The 12,395-nt window shown below is 53.7% G+C and overlaps 1 protein-coding gene across 6 annotated transcripts in view; it reads right to left on the reverse strand.

The window, feature by feature from the left end:
- The window catches only part of TPST2 (tyrosylprotein sulfotransferase 2), a 58,173-nt gene that overhangs the window by 16,797 nt on the left and 28,981 nt on the right, over positions 1-12,395 (reverse strand). For 3 of the 6 annotated variants that reach the window (XM_082641580.1, XM_082641579.1, XM_082641578.1), the window contains one exon: positions 4,493-4,564. The exons of 1 other annotated variant lie outside the window; for it this stretch is intronic. The gene's annotated coding sequence lies outside the window, so the exon portion shown is untranslated. Of the gene's footprint in view, positions 1-3,581; positions 3,806-4,492; positions 4,565-6,396; positions 6,416-12,395 lie in introns of those variants that run through there. 2 more of the 6 variants (XM_082641581.1, XM_082641577.1) reach the window with 2 other exon arrangements.

Here is a 12,395-nt window from a genome sequence, read left to right on the forward strand (position 1 = left end):
AGTACCTCAGGGGGCCCGATGGCCTGGGTTCAAGTCCCTCCTGGCTACTTCCTAGCTGTGAGATCTTGCCCAGTTCCTTAACCACTCAATGCCTCAGTTTCCCCAACTGATAAATGGAAAGAGTAATAATTCTTTCAAAAATGGACTTTCTTGGGCCTCCCTGGTGGCGCAGTGGTTGAGAGTCCACCTGCCGGTGCAGGGGATGCAGGTTCGTGCCCCGGTCTGGGAGGATCCCACATGCCGCGGAGCGGCTGGGCCCGTGAGCCATGGCCGCTGAGCCTGCGCGTCCGGAGCCTGTGCTCCGCAACGGGAGAGGCCACAACAGTGGGAGGCCCGCGTACCGCAAAAAAAAAAAAAAAAAAAAAAAAAGGACTTTCTTGAAATACATTTATGTGAAATTCTTTAAAATGTGAAAATAATAAAGCGCTAGAACATCAGATTTCAGCAGCACACTCGTTTGATAAAGACATGGGTTTTGCCTGTTCTGTTCACGGCTGTCTCCCCAGCTCCTAGCACGTTGGTGCTAGGCCAGGTGCCTGGCCCCTAGTAGATGCTTAACAAATATTTACAGAACGTGCTTGGGTCCCATGAGCGGGGCCTGGCACAGAGGAAGTGCTAGGAAATGATTATGGAACAGCGAGGAGGAAACCAAGGTACAGAGGGACTGTTCACAGTTGTCCAGCTGGAAAGCGGCCAAGCCAGGGTCCATGATTTTGACCCAGGCCAGCAGGCTCATCAGCTGGCTCTGTGTCTGCTCTGAGTGACCACAGTCTGCCTCTGCAGGAGAGGCTTTTCAGAAGGTGCTAAATATCCTGGTCTGGGCTTCTTCCAGAATTGCCATCCGTTCATTCAGTCTTCACTCAGAAGCAAACCTGCTCGAGGCTGGAGACAGGACAGTGGACGAGACAGCCAGGCCTCTGGCCTCAAGGAGCTTACAACCGAGTGGGGGATGTGGACGGTACACAAGCTACCGCCAGACCGTGACAACGGCTTGCAAAGAAATAAGCTGGACACCATGAGAGAGATCAAGAAGCGGAAGGAAGAGGGAGGTTAAGGAGGACTTCTTGGAGGAAGTGACATCCAAGCTGAGACCTGGAGGAGAGGGAGCTGGCGGTGTGAAAACGTGTGGGAAGGGTGCTCCAGGCAGAGGGAACGGAGGGTGCAAAACCCCAAGATGGGAGAGGGTTTGGCGTGTTCAAGAACCCGAGAGGAGGCTTCTGGGGCTGGAGGGGAGGGAAGGGGAAGATGGGGCGCAGCTGCCAGACATGTCCTCAGGGGACGGGGAAGCAGCTGGACTTACTCTAAGGGCAGCCCCTGGGGAGAGGGCCTGCAGGGGTGGGAATGGAAGCGGGGAGGTCAGTCAGGAGGCTCCTGCCCGTGTCCTGGGGAGACTTGGGGATGCTCAGACCGGGGGGGTGACGTGCGAACAGGGGGAGGGGATGACTTAGGACATGAACTATGACCCTGAGCCTAGCTCCTCACCCTTCCCAAATGTCACTAATAAAGATGATAAGACCTCAATGCCAATTCTTTAGGTAGGGGCTGGTTTCAAAGAGTAGGGGTCCACCCAGCCCAGCCACCCCTTCTCTAGTCACTCAAATGTCAGATCTGTCCTCCTCCCCAATTCACCCTCAAAGCCCTTTGATCATGCAACCTCAGCCCAACGCAAAAGGTGCAGACCCAGATGCTGGACAGACAGCCCACCTCCGACCCCCCAGCCCTTCTCTGCCTCACCCCCGCTGTGTTTCAGAACCTTCGTTTCCTCTCTCACCTCTTTCTAGAATCCAAATGAGGGCTTGAGGTCTCTGGGCATTCAAGGAGTCAGACAGACCTGGGTTCAAATCCCAGCTCTGCCATTTCCTGTGTGGCTATGTGAGCTTGGGCAACAGACTCCACTTCTCTGAGCCTCACCTGTAAAATGGGTCTAAGAGTGTCCACCTCAAAGGGCTATTATGAACATTAAATGACCCCCTTTAAGAACTTAAGAGTGTGCCCAGCACATAGGGAGCATTTGATAGAATATTAGCCATGATCACTGACTGGTTATTCATCTACCCCAACATTTCATGAGTTCCTACTGTGTGCGGGAGTTGGGCTATGGAGTTAAGAGACACAGCCTCAGCCCCCCGAGTCTACTCATACTGTGGACCCACACTAGGGAGGGGGTGACAGGTTCGACCTGTGTAGGTGAGGGAAGGCTTCCTGTAGGAGGCAGCCCTTGTGCCGAGTTCTGAGCAGTGGACAGGGAAGTTGTGAACAGCCAGGTGGAGAAGAGAGAGAAGGGAGTTCCTGGCAAAGGGAACAGCCAGTGCAAAGTCACAGGCAGGAAAGAGCCCAGCATGACGGGGGGCTTCAGGTGGCTTGGCGAATAGGACAGGGTCTGGAGGGAAAGCAGTGGGAGGCGGCTTTCTTCTTTGGATGGGAGGTTCAGCCGAAACCACTAAAGGACCCGGTTGGCAGCTGGACCAATCCAGCCACAAGGGCCTGGGCTGCCTGGGGCCCCTCAGGCCACAGCAAGTGGAAAATAAACATCAAAGCTGAAGAAGCACACAGCCTCGGGGCCTGGGATCGAAACTGCTAAGAGGCCCTGGCATTTCCTGGCCATGCGTATTTGGGAGAGTCACTTCCTCCATCTAAGCCACAGTTTCCTCAGCTGCAAAGACGGGTGGGTCCACTGACCTCAAAGGCTGCTGTGAGGGTTCTAGAAGCGACTGACAAAGCAAAGATGAGTCTCATCCGGGGGATGCTGGCACCTCTGAGCATCAGAAAATAGCCGGGGACCCTCTCCCCAGAAACCTGAGCCTATCATATGCTGCTGAAACTGTTGGCAGTTCATGTGTGCACTGGATTCATGTCTGGCATGGGGAAATCTAATTCCAGGGCTACTTTCAGTGGGGAAGCAGGCTGGACAGGACATAAAGTCCCTCAGAAATCCCTCTATGGAGCTCTCGGCTTCTTTAAATGCTCACTGAAATTCTCCCCTTAGACCAGAGAGTAGAATTCTGCCAATGATTATTATTTCAGTGTCAAAACCCTGGGGGACTGTCAATCACACTTTAGCTTGAATTAGTACAATCACCCTTTCTTCCTGACACTTTGTGGGGAGTGAAAGACTGAAGCTTTGGGAACAGATGGCGATGGGGGATGCAGAGAAAGGGAGAAAAGGGGATAATTTGGGAAAGTGGTTTCCAAAAAGGATAGACAGAGTGTGCCTGCCTCTGTGTGTGTGTGTGTGTGTGTGTGTGTGTGTGTGTGTGTGTGTGTGTGTGTGTGTACACTCTTCGAGCTTCTGTTTGGGGTTGGAAGTGATTTGGATACTAAATACCAGGGAGAAAGGCCTGGAAGAAGGGATAGACAGAATTTTTAAAAATGTTATCAACTCATGAGTTTTGCTTAATACTGAGCACTCATCTGGCTACAGCACTTCAAAACAAAGCACTGAGTTGTGTGTTTTTACATTTACTGAGCACGTCCTCTGCTAAAGCTTATTCCATGCCTCACGTAGCAGGATCCTCTCCACCACCTCTGGGGTAGGGATGCCTCCTGCCCAGCAAGCAGCTCAGAGAGAAGAGGCAACTTGCCCGAGATGGATGGCGTGGCTGGAGTGGCAGGCCTGGGTCAGATCAGGCTGAGGCTGAGCTGTTCACTGTCCTTGGACAGCACCCAGCGAAGGGCTCATCTCAGTCGCCAGAAGAAAACAGCTCAAAGCGGGCAAGTCAGTCGTGAGGAGGAGACTGCACAGACCTGGAGGATGGCTTGAGAAGCAAAGGCAGGGCCACTTGGCAGAGGGAAAGCAGCTGGGAGCCTGCGAAGCAGAAGGTGGCTTCCTGACCACCCAGAATCAGAGACTCCGCCCATTCCAGGATGGGCCAGAGGGCCCAGCCCAGGGTCTCCGGCCGGCCCTCCATCCCCACCACCCTGTTGGACCCTGTTGAGGGAGGTGTCCCGGCATCCTGGCAGTGAGGATGGTGGCTAAGACCTTCAGACTTGGAGTCTTACAGCCCCAGGTTCAAATCCAGCCCCTGCCACTTGCCAGCTGGAGAGCCGGACAAGGGACTTCGCCTCTCTGAGCTTCTGTTTCCTCCTCCAAAAAAACGGGGGATGATAAGAAGCTTTTCTCAGGGAGCTATTATGAGGTTCAGGGAGCTTTTGTGTGACGGGCAAAGCAAGCACACCAAGAACACTGATGCTGGAAGGTGGCACGCAGAGGGTTTGTTTCTGGCCGTGCCTTGAATCTGCTCACTAATGCCGGGTAAGTCCTGCCTGCTCTGGGACTCAGCCTTCTCCCATCACCAGGAGAATCATTTTCCTAAGGAGTGAGGAAGAGCAGAGGCCTGCCCTCTCCACGCTGCTGGGATCCAGCTTTGTCTGGCACTGGATTTCTAACAGAGGAGAGAGCTGCCTGGGGGAGTTTGCTCGGCTGCCCAATCAGGAGGCTGGGGGCTGTCCCTGGAGGAGCTGGGTCTCTGGGGGACCTTCGGGAAGCACTTACCTCCCCTGGACACTCTCATCCCTGGGATCTAGCCCTCGTGGCTGCTTGCTAAGACTCTCCACGGGTTGAGCCCTGCAGAGGCAGAAGAGACGCTGCATTAGGTGCATTAGGGGTGGGTGCTATGGAGAGGGGCTGGGCCCCCTCGGAGGGGCAGAAGGGGATGCTGGGCTTCCCAAGGGTGCCCGACGGTGACTCTGGGGGACGAGCGGCAAAGCAGGGACAGGCCACCTCAGCCCAAGATGTTGAAGCTGGGGTCTAAATTCACTGATTCAGCCAGGGAGTGAACTGGCCCACTTTTCAGGCAGAGGGGTGTCAGCTGAGAACCTGAGCTAAGGCACTGCTGCCTTAGGAAGTAATGGGTCTCTTACAACTGGGCTCTCCCTTCTTCTTGGCCCAGGGACCTTGGATTTCACGAAAAGTAACAAGAAGCAACAACCACCACCACTGTACCACTAATCACCATCTGGAATTGCTGGATATGGTTGAACAGGCTGTGCACTGCTCAACTCCAAAGGGCACTGCGTACCCAGCCTATGACAAATATGGCGCCCCCTGGAGTTGGACAATGCCGTGCCGCCACTGCCACCTAACACTGACCAAATGCCTGCTGTGAGTGCCTTGTGCCATTTAATCCCCCAACAAGGAAAGTACAGTACTCCCAATTTTACAGGTGAGGAAATGACACCAAGAGGAAGAGCAACTGACTCGGGGAACCAGGATCGCCATCCACATCTGTGGGACTCTGACGCCCAGCTCTTAACCACTGCATTAAAGGAATGGGCCGTGAACTCACGGGGTCTGGCATGAAGCCTGGCTGATGGGGAACCAAGGGGATCCTGGTGTACATGTCACTACTATGTCCTTACCATTTACTGGGGGAGGGGGTGGGTGGCAGATTTTTAGTCCAATTCTTGCCTTCTCCCATTTTACAGATGTGAAAATTGAGGCTTGGGAGCAAAAATCTCTTCACAAAGTCACAGAGTCTGAGGCTCAACTTCCCTCTGCTTAGTCCCAGCCCAAGAGGTGGGGTTGGGGGGTTTAAGGATGCAGCTCTGGAGTTGGATGATTCCCTGACTAGGTAGATTGTTGTTCTTCTGAGCCTCGGTTTTCCTATGCTGTAAAATGGGCTATTGGGAGGTTTAAACAAGACAATAGCAAATACTCAAAAATCTCAGCAATTATTTTATTTGTGCCATGATGCAAATACATTGGGCGTAGGACCATTTTTGGGGTCCTCTTTCCCTTCCTATTCGCTCTCTCCTTGTCTCTATACAGTTTTTTTTCCTCTCCCTGAAATACCAGGGATTAGTATATCTAACCCCAGGAGGAGAAGGGTTCCCAGACCCTCCCCCTCCTCCCAGCTACAGAATACACAGGCCTGGCATTCCCAGGGCATATGGGTGGCCAGTGAAGAGAAGCCTGGTTCTTGGAATAACAACAACAAACACAATTAGGGACCAGGGCCCTTGAAGCTTTTCCGGAGACGAGATGGCTCAGGCCCAGCTGCCCTCAGGCGGCCCTTGAAATGCCAGAGAGTTCAAGAGGCCTGCCAGGCGGGCAGCTCCCACGGCCCCTTTCAGGGCGGTGAAACGGGGCTGTCAGAGCCTTCAGGCACTCAGAGCTGCGACGCCAAGACTCCGACATGACGCATTAGCCACAGGTCAGTATTTAAATTTAAATTAAGTAAAATGGGGACCTCCCTGGTGGCGCAGTGGTTAAGAATCCACCTGCCAATGCAGGGGTCACGGGTTCGAGCCTTGGTCCAGGAAGATCCCACATGCCACGGAGCAACTAAGCCTGTGCGCCACAACTACTGAGCCCACGTGCCATAACTACTGAAGCCCACGCATCTATAGCCCATGCGCTGCAACAAGAGAAGCCACCGCAATGAGAAGCCCACGCACCTCAACAAAGAGTAGCCCGCGCTCGCCACAACTAGAGAAAGCCGGTGCACAGCAACGAAGACCCAATGCAGCCAAAATAAAATAAAATAAAATAAAATAAAATAAAATAATTAAAAATAAATAAATAAAGTAAAATTAAATAAAATTTAAAATCCAGCTCCTCATTGGCACTGGTCACAATTCAAGAGCCCAGTGGCCCCCCGGGGGCTACCATACTGGGCAGAGCAGATTTAGGATGGAGTCAGCACATGATGGCCCTTGGGCCAAATCCACCCCTCAGCCTGTTTTGTAAGGCCTGCAAGCTAAGAATGACTTTTATATTTTTTTTTTCTAAGGGAAATAGGAGGAAGAGGACGCGGGGCGGGGCTGGGGGGGGAGGGGGAAGCAGCAGCAATAAGAAAAATTCTGCGTGTTCCGCAAAACCTGAAATATTTACTATCTGGTCATCTATAGAAAGTTTTCAGGCCCCTGATCTAGAATATTCCCATCATTCACACAAAGTTCTATTGGACAACACAGACTTGGAAGACACATGAGAGGCATGGGGAGGGGTCACTGAGCCCTCCTTTTCTTGTAGGAGGAACATCAGCAACTTATTAAGCACCACTGTATATTTAACACCAGACCAAGGGTGTTCCACACCGATACCTCATTTTATCCTCACAATAACTCAGTGGCAGGGCGGAGTGGGGAGGGGGCGCCTTGGTTCTCCAATTTACGGATGACAAAGGCCCATGGGGGTGCAGGGTAAGCACGACTATGCCAAAAAGCGAAACCACCAAGTCAACCGAACCAACCAGCAAACACAAACCCCATGTACGAAAAATGAGAAGGGAACAGACTCAAAATGCCACAGGGGTGGTAGGTGATAATATTTTTCTCCTAAAAACACATGGTGTTGGGCTTCCCTGGTGGCACAGTGGTTAAGAATCCACCTGCCAACGCAGGAGACCTGGGTTCAAGCCCTGGTCTGGGAAGATCCCACATGCGGCAGAGCAACTAAGCCCGTGCGCCACCACTACTGAGCCTGTGCTCTAGAGCCCACGAGCCACAACGGCTGAAGCCTGCGTGCCTAAAGCCCATGCTCCGCAACAAGAGAAGCCACTGTAATGAGAAGCCCGCGCACCACAACGAAGAGTAGCCCCCGCTCGCAGCAACTAGAGAAAAGCCCATGCACAGCAACAAAGACCCAACGCAGCCCAAAATAAATAAATTTATTTAAAAAAACAAACAAAAGGAACACATGGTGTTGTTATATTACCTTGATCTATATAATAATAAAATGGCTAGGATTTTTTTTTATTTTTTATTTTTTGCAGTACACGGGCCTCTCACTGTTGTGGCCTCTCCCATTGCGGAGCACAGGCTCTGGATGTGCAGGCTCAGTGGCCATGGCTCACGGGCCCAGCCGCTCCGCAGCATGTGGGATCTTCCCGGACCGGGGCACGAACCCGTGTCCCCTGCATCGGCAGGCGGACTCTCAACCACTGCGCCACCAGGGAAGCTCTGGCTAGTATTTTTTGAATTGTATGCCAGCCATAGTAGGGGGTCAGACTGCTTGGGCTCAAATCCTGGCTCCCCCAGTTACTGGCTGTGTTATCTTGGCAAGTCACTTAACCTCTCTGAGCCTCAGTTTCCTTCTGTAAAATGGAGATGACAACAATACCTCCTAGGAGGCTCATGTATGGCACCAGGGCACTAGAAATGTGGCTAGTGTAAATGTGGAACTAGCCTCATACGAGTATTGGGAAGCACAAATGTTAGAACATGTTAGAACAGAACCTGGCACATAGCAGGTGTGCCTTACTAAGAGGGAAAGCCAGTTTCCAAATCTGGTTCTGTCTTAACAATAACATCCTTGGTCTCGTGTCACATGGCTCATAAAATGGGGGCAGCAGGAGAGGATGGGAGAGGACTTCGCTCCCTTCCCACTGACCCACGGGCTGCCCTGAATGACCACGGGAAAGAAGGGGAGGGGAAGGGGGCTGGTCAGTCTTCAAGATGCCCTTAGGCCGGATTCATTCATTCCCCAAATGTTTACTGAGCACGTACTATGCTTGGAAGTAGATGCTGGAACACGTCAAGGGCGGCACACCAAGGCCTCGGCCCTTACGGAGATGATGTTCTAGTGGGGATCCAGGAAACCAGCATGTCAGGTAATCACGACTGTGATTGTGTAATGCCCCCGGCGGGAGGGGAAGACCGGCCCTAAGGGGTCAGACTCATTTGAACTTTCCAATTCTGCATGATTTCTCCAAGCTCAAGAGGTTCCCAAGGTTGGGGGGCAGGGGTGGGGGGCTGGAGCACAGGACGCCAGCTCAGGGGGCAGGTCATGGCACTTGCAGAGGAGCCTTGGAGGGACACCTGGTAGCCACTTGCCCAAGCTCAGCCATCAGCCTCGCAAGCCCTCTCAGTGGGGACCAGCTCCCAAGCATTCCATCACCATAGCGACCACCTACCCTGCTGGGCCCTGAGACCTCACTGCCCCAAGCCTCCTGGGAGTTCCCCCTTCAGGATCCCTGGGGATCAGAGACCTCCAACCCACCCGGGAGGGAAGCCAGCCAAGAAGGGCCTGCCAGAATCCCACAGGGCAAGAGGAAGAGGCAAAAGAATAATTCTGAGGTTTTGGATGAGGCTTGAGCATAAGAAGCACCATGGGGTGGCTCAAGAGGAAAGAAGAAAAGCCAGGCTGCAGCGTGGCCTTAGAAATATTAGCTCAGACTTACCAAGCACCTTCTGTGCACCAGGTACTGAGCTAAGGGTTTTACATATATCACGGATTTTGTCCTCACCATCCTGTCCATGACCCCATCTGACTCTCCCTTATTAACCTTTTTTTTTTTTTTTTTTTTTTTGCGGTACGCGGGCCTCTCACTGTTGGGGCCTCTCCCGCTGTGCAGCACAGGCTCCGGACACGCAGGTTCAGTGGCCATGGCTCACGGGCCCAGCCGCTCCGCGGCATGTGGGATCTTCCCGGACCGGGGCATGAACCCGTGTCCCCTGCATCGGCAGGCGGACTCTCAACCACTGCGCCACCAGGGAAGCCCCCTTATTAACCAACTCTTTATTGGGGCTCAGAGAGGTAGGTTCACCTGCCCAAGGCCACAGAGCTGGTAAGCAGGGGAGTAAAAGGAAAACCCAAATCTTCCTCTCTCTCCATAGCCCATGCTCCTAGATCCCTCTCTTTCTTGATGAGCTTTGCATGTGTTTTTAACCTAAAATGATCAAAGCTGGACCCCCACGTGCCACCCTGCCTCCCTCTCAGAGGCCCAGTTCAGCACCCTGTTGGCACAAGCTCAGGGTGGGGAGTGATGAGGGCGGAGGTTACTTCTTGGCTCTTGTACTCAAGAGGCTGGGTGTCCTCCATCAATCCAGCTCTCCAAGCCTCAGTGTTACCATCTGAGAAATGGGAGTAACATTTGGGACAAAGAGAGTCATGAGGAATTCCATAACTTCCTTGTGCCCAGCACAGACGTGCAGAAACGTCAGCACTGAATATTATGATCACTGTCATCACAGCATGCGGATGAAGACTGGAAGGAACACGAAGACGAAGAAGCCAGTGGCCCAGTGAGGCGGGGTTGGCAAACTTCTGTGAAGGGCCAGGAAGCCAATGATTTTGGCCCCGTGGGTCAGAGGGTCTGTGACAGCTACCCACTCTGCCTCTGCACCGTGAAAGCAGCCAGAAACAACACATCCAGGAACGCACAGGGCTGGGTTCCAGCCGAGACTATTTACGAAATCAGGCAGCAACCTCGATGCATCCCTCAGGCCATCGTGGGCCAGGCCCCTGCTCTGTATGAGCTCCCAGGGGAACCGGGACAAACCCACAAAACGCAAATGTCGTGGGTGACTGTGGAAGCCGGTGTATATTCGGGTTCTGGGCCCAATCTCAGAAGGCCTAGTGGGAGGACTCAGGCAGCCGGCCTCTGGTGAGAAAAATGGACAACTCGGGAAAATATTTGATATTTTTTAGAAAAAGAAATGCACGTGCGCACACAGAATCAGCCGGTGTCTGGCCTGTTGCCAAGTAAAGATTTAAGGAGAGAGACCTGTGTGTGCCTGCACTTTGCTGTGCATTTTGCCTCTAACAACCCGGGGAGTAGGGGGAGGCACGCTTATTAGCCTCAGAGGCGGAAGCTGAGGCTCAGAGAGGTGAAGTGTGCAGCCCGAGGTCACACAGATAGGAACAGTCTGAGCCTGAAGTGGAACCCGGCTCTGTCTGATGCCAGAAGCCAAGCTTTTAACCATCACCCCCAGACCTCTACCCTGCCCAACTCACGGATGGGGGCGATGCATGTCCAAGGTCATGCAGCTGCCCAGGGCAGTAACCAGCTCAGCCTCTTGGCTCCCATGTCCCAGCCTTGCCCCCAGCGCCTGGTGCAGCCCTCCCTCTGGGCTTCCTGTTCGGGAACACACGGGCCCCTGCCTGATAAAGAGTATAAACAGGAAAGGGCCAGGGTGACCTTGCAAGGCCCGGGCTTCCTTCACCCACGCCACACCACACACACACACACACACACACACACACACACACACACAAAATGTCTCCATTCCTGTCTAGAAGTTTCCAGAAGTAGGGGTGGGGGGGTGGGATGGGCACTGCAGTGGGAGTTGTACACTCTGGGCTTGGAGTCCCGGTTCTGGTGGTTACTAGCAGCACAGCCTTGGCTGGAGCAGGGGAGGTAAAGAGCGATGTTACCTAACTCCCCTGTGCCTCAGTTTTCTCACCTGTGGGTGCTAACGTGAACTGACAGCGCTCAGAGTTTTGTTACTGTATCACTGTTATTTCTCCCCTTTAAGGTGGTTCAAAACCTCTGCGCACATCAGAATCACCTGAAATTCTTAAAAGACAGATTCCTGGGTCCTGCCCCCAAATATTCTGACTTGGAAGTTCCCCGACGGAGCCCAGGGATCTGCACTTACCGAGCACTGCCCCTCCCCCTGAGCTATGAAACACTGCGTGGGGCACTGAATTCAGCATTTCAGGGCTATATACTGGCCAGGCTCAGGGACTGCAGTGGTCCCAGCATGGAGGCCAAGAGCCGGACAGGCCCAGGTGCAATCTGGGCTCACCCACCCACCAGCTGTGTGACCCTGAGCCAGGGACTGCAGTGGTCCCAGCATGGAGGCCAAGAGCCGGACAGGCCCAGGTGCAATCTGGGCTCACCCACCCACCAGCTGTGTGACCCTGAGCCAGCGACTTCTCCTCTCTGGGCCTTACTTGCCTCCTCTCCAGAATAAGGGTGCAAAGCACACCCGCCTGGTGGGCTGTCGTGAGGCTGGCACGCGGCATGAGCTTAGTGACATCGTTTCTTAGGAGAGACACAGGTCTGCCAGTGAGGAGTGTCAGGGCAACAGACACAGGACAGACAGACAAGCCACCCAGAGAGGGGTGGACCCCAGGACAGGGGGCGTGCACATCCGGGTGCTAGAGCTCCCAGGGCCACACCGAACAGTCAGCCGGACGGACCCCGCACGGGGCAGCGTCCAGCACCATCACTGACTCTCCCACAGCCCAGAGGGAGAAAGCACCTCTCTGATCAGGGCACAAATAAGAGATGCAGGGCTTCCCTGGTGGCGCAGTGGTTGAGAGTCCGCCTGCCGATGCAGGGGACACGAGTTCATGCCCCGGTCCAGGAAGATCCCACATGCTGCGGAGCGGCTGGGCCCGTGAGCCATGGCCGCTGAGACTGCGCGTCCGGAGCTTGTGCTCCACAACAGGAGAGGCCACAACAGTGAGAGGCCCGCGTACCGCAAAAAAAAAAAAAAAAAAGAAATGCAGACTAGGGAAGCGGCTGTCCATGCTCTCAGGGCAATGCTGGGCAGCGGTAGGACTTAAACCCACGCCCAATCGGGTCTTTGACCTTTCCGCTGCCATGGACCCTGTCAGCCATCTGGTGAAATCGATGGACCCCTTCCCAGAAGAGTGTTTTTAAATGGAATCAATTACGTAAGAGTAAAAGGAAACCATTTATAGTCGAGTCTGGCTAAGAACA

Source organism: Mesoplodon mirus (assembly GCF_964341445.2).
Source record: "Mesoplodon mirus genome assembly, chromosome: 13".
NCBI lineage: Eukaryota > Metazoa > Chordata > Mammalia > Artiodactyla > Ziphiidae > Mesoplodon > Mesoplodon mirus.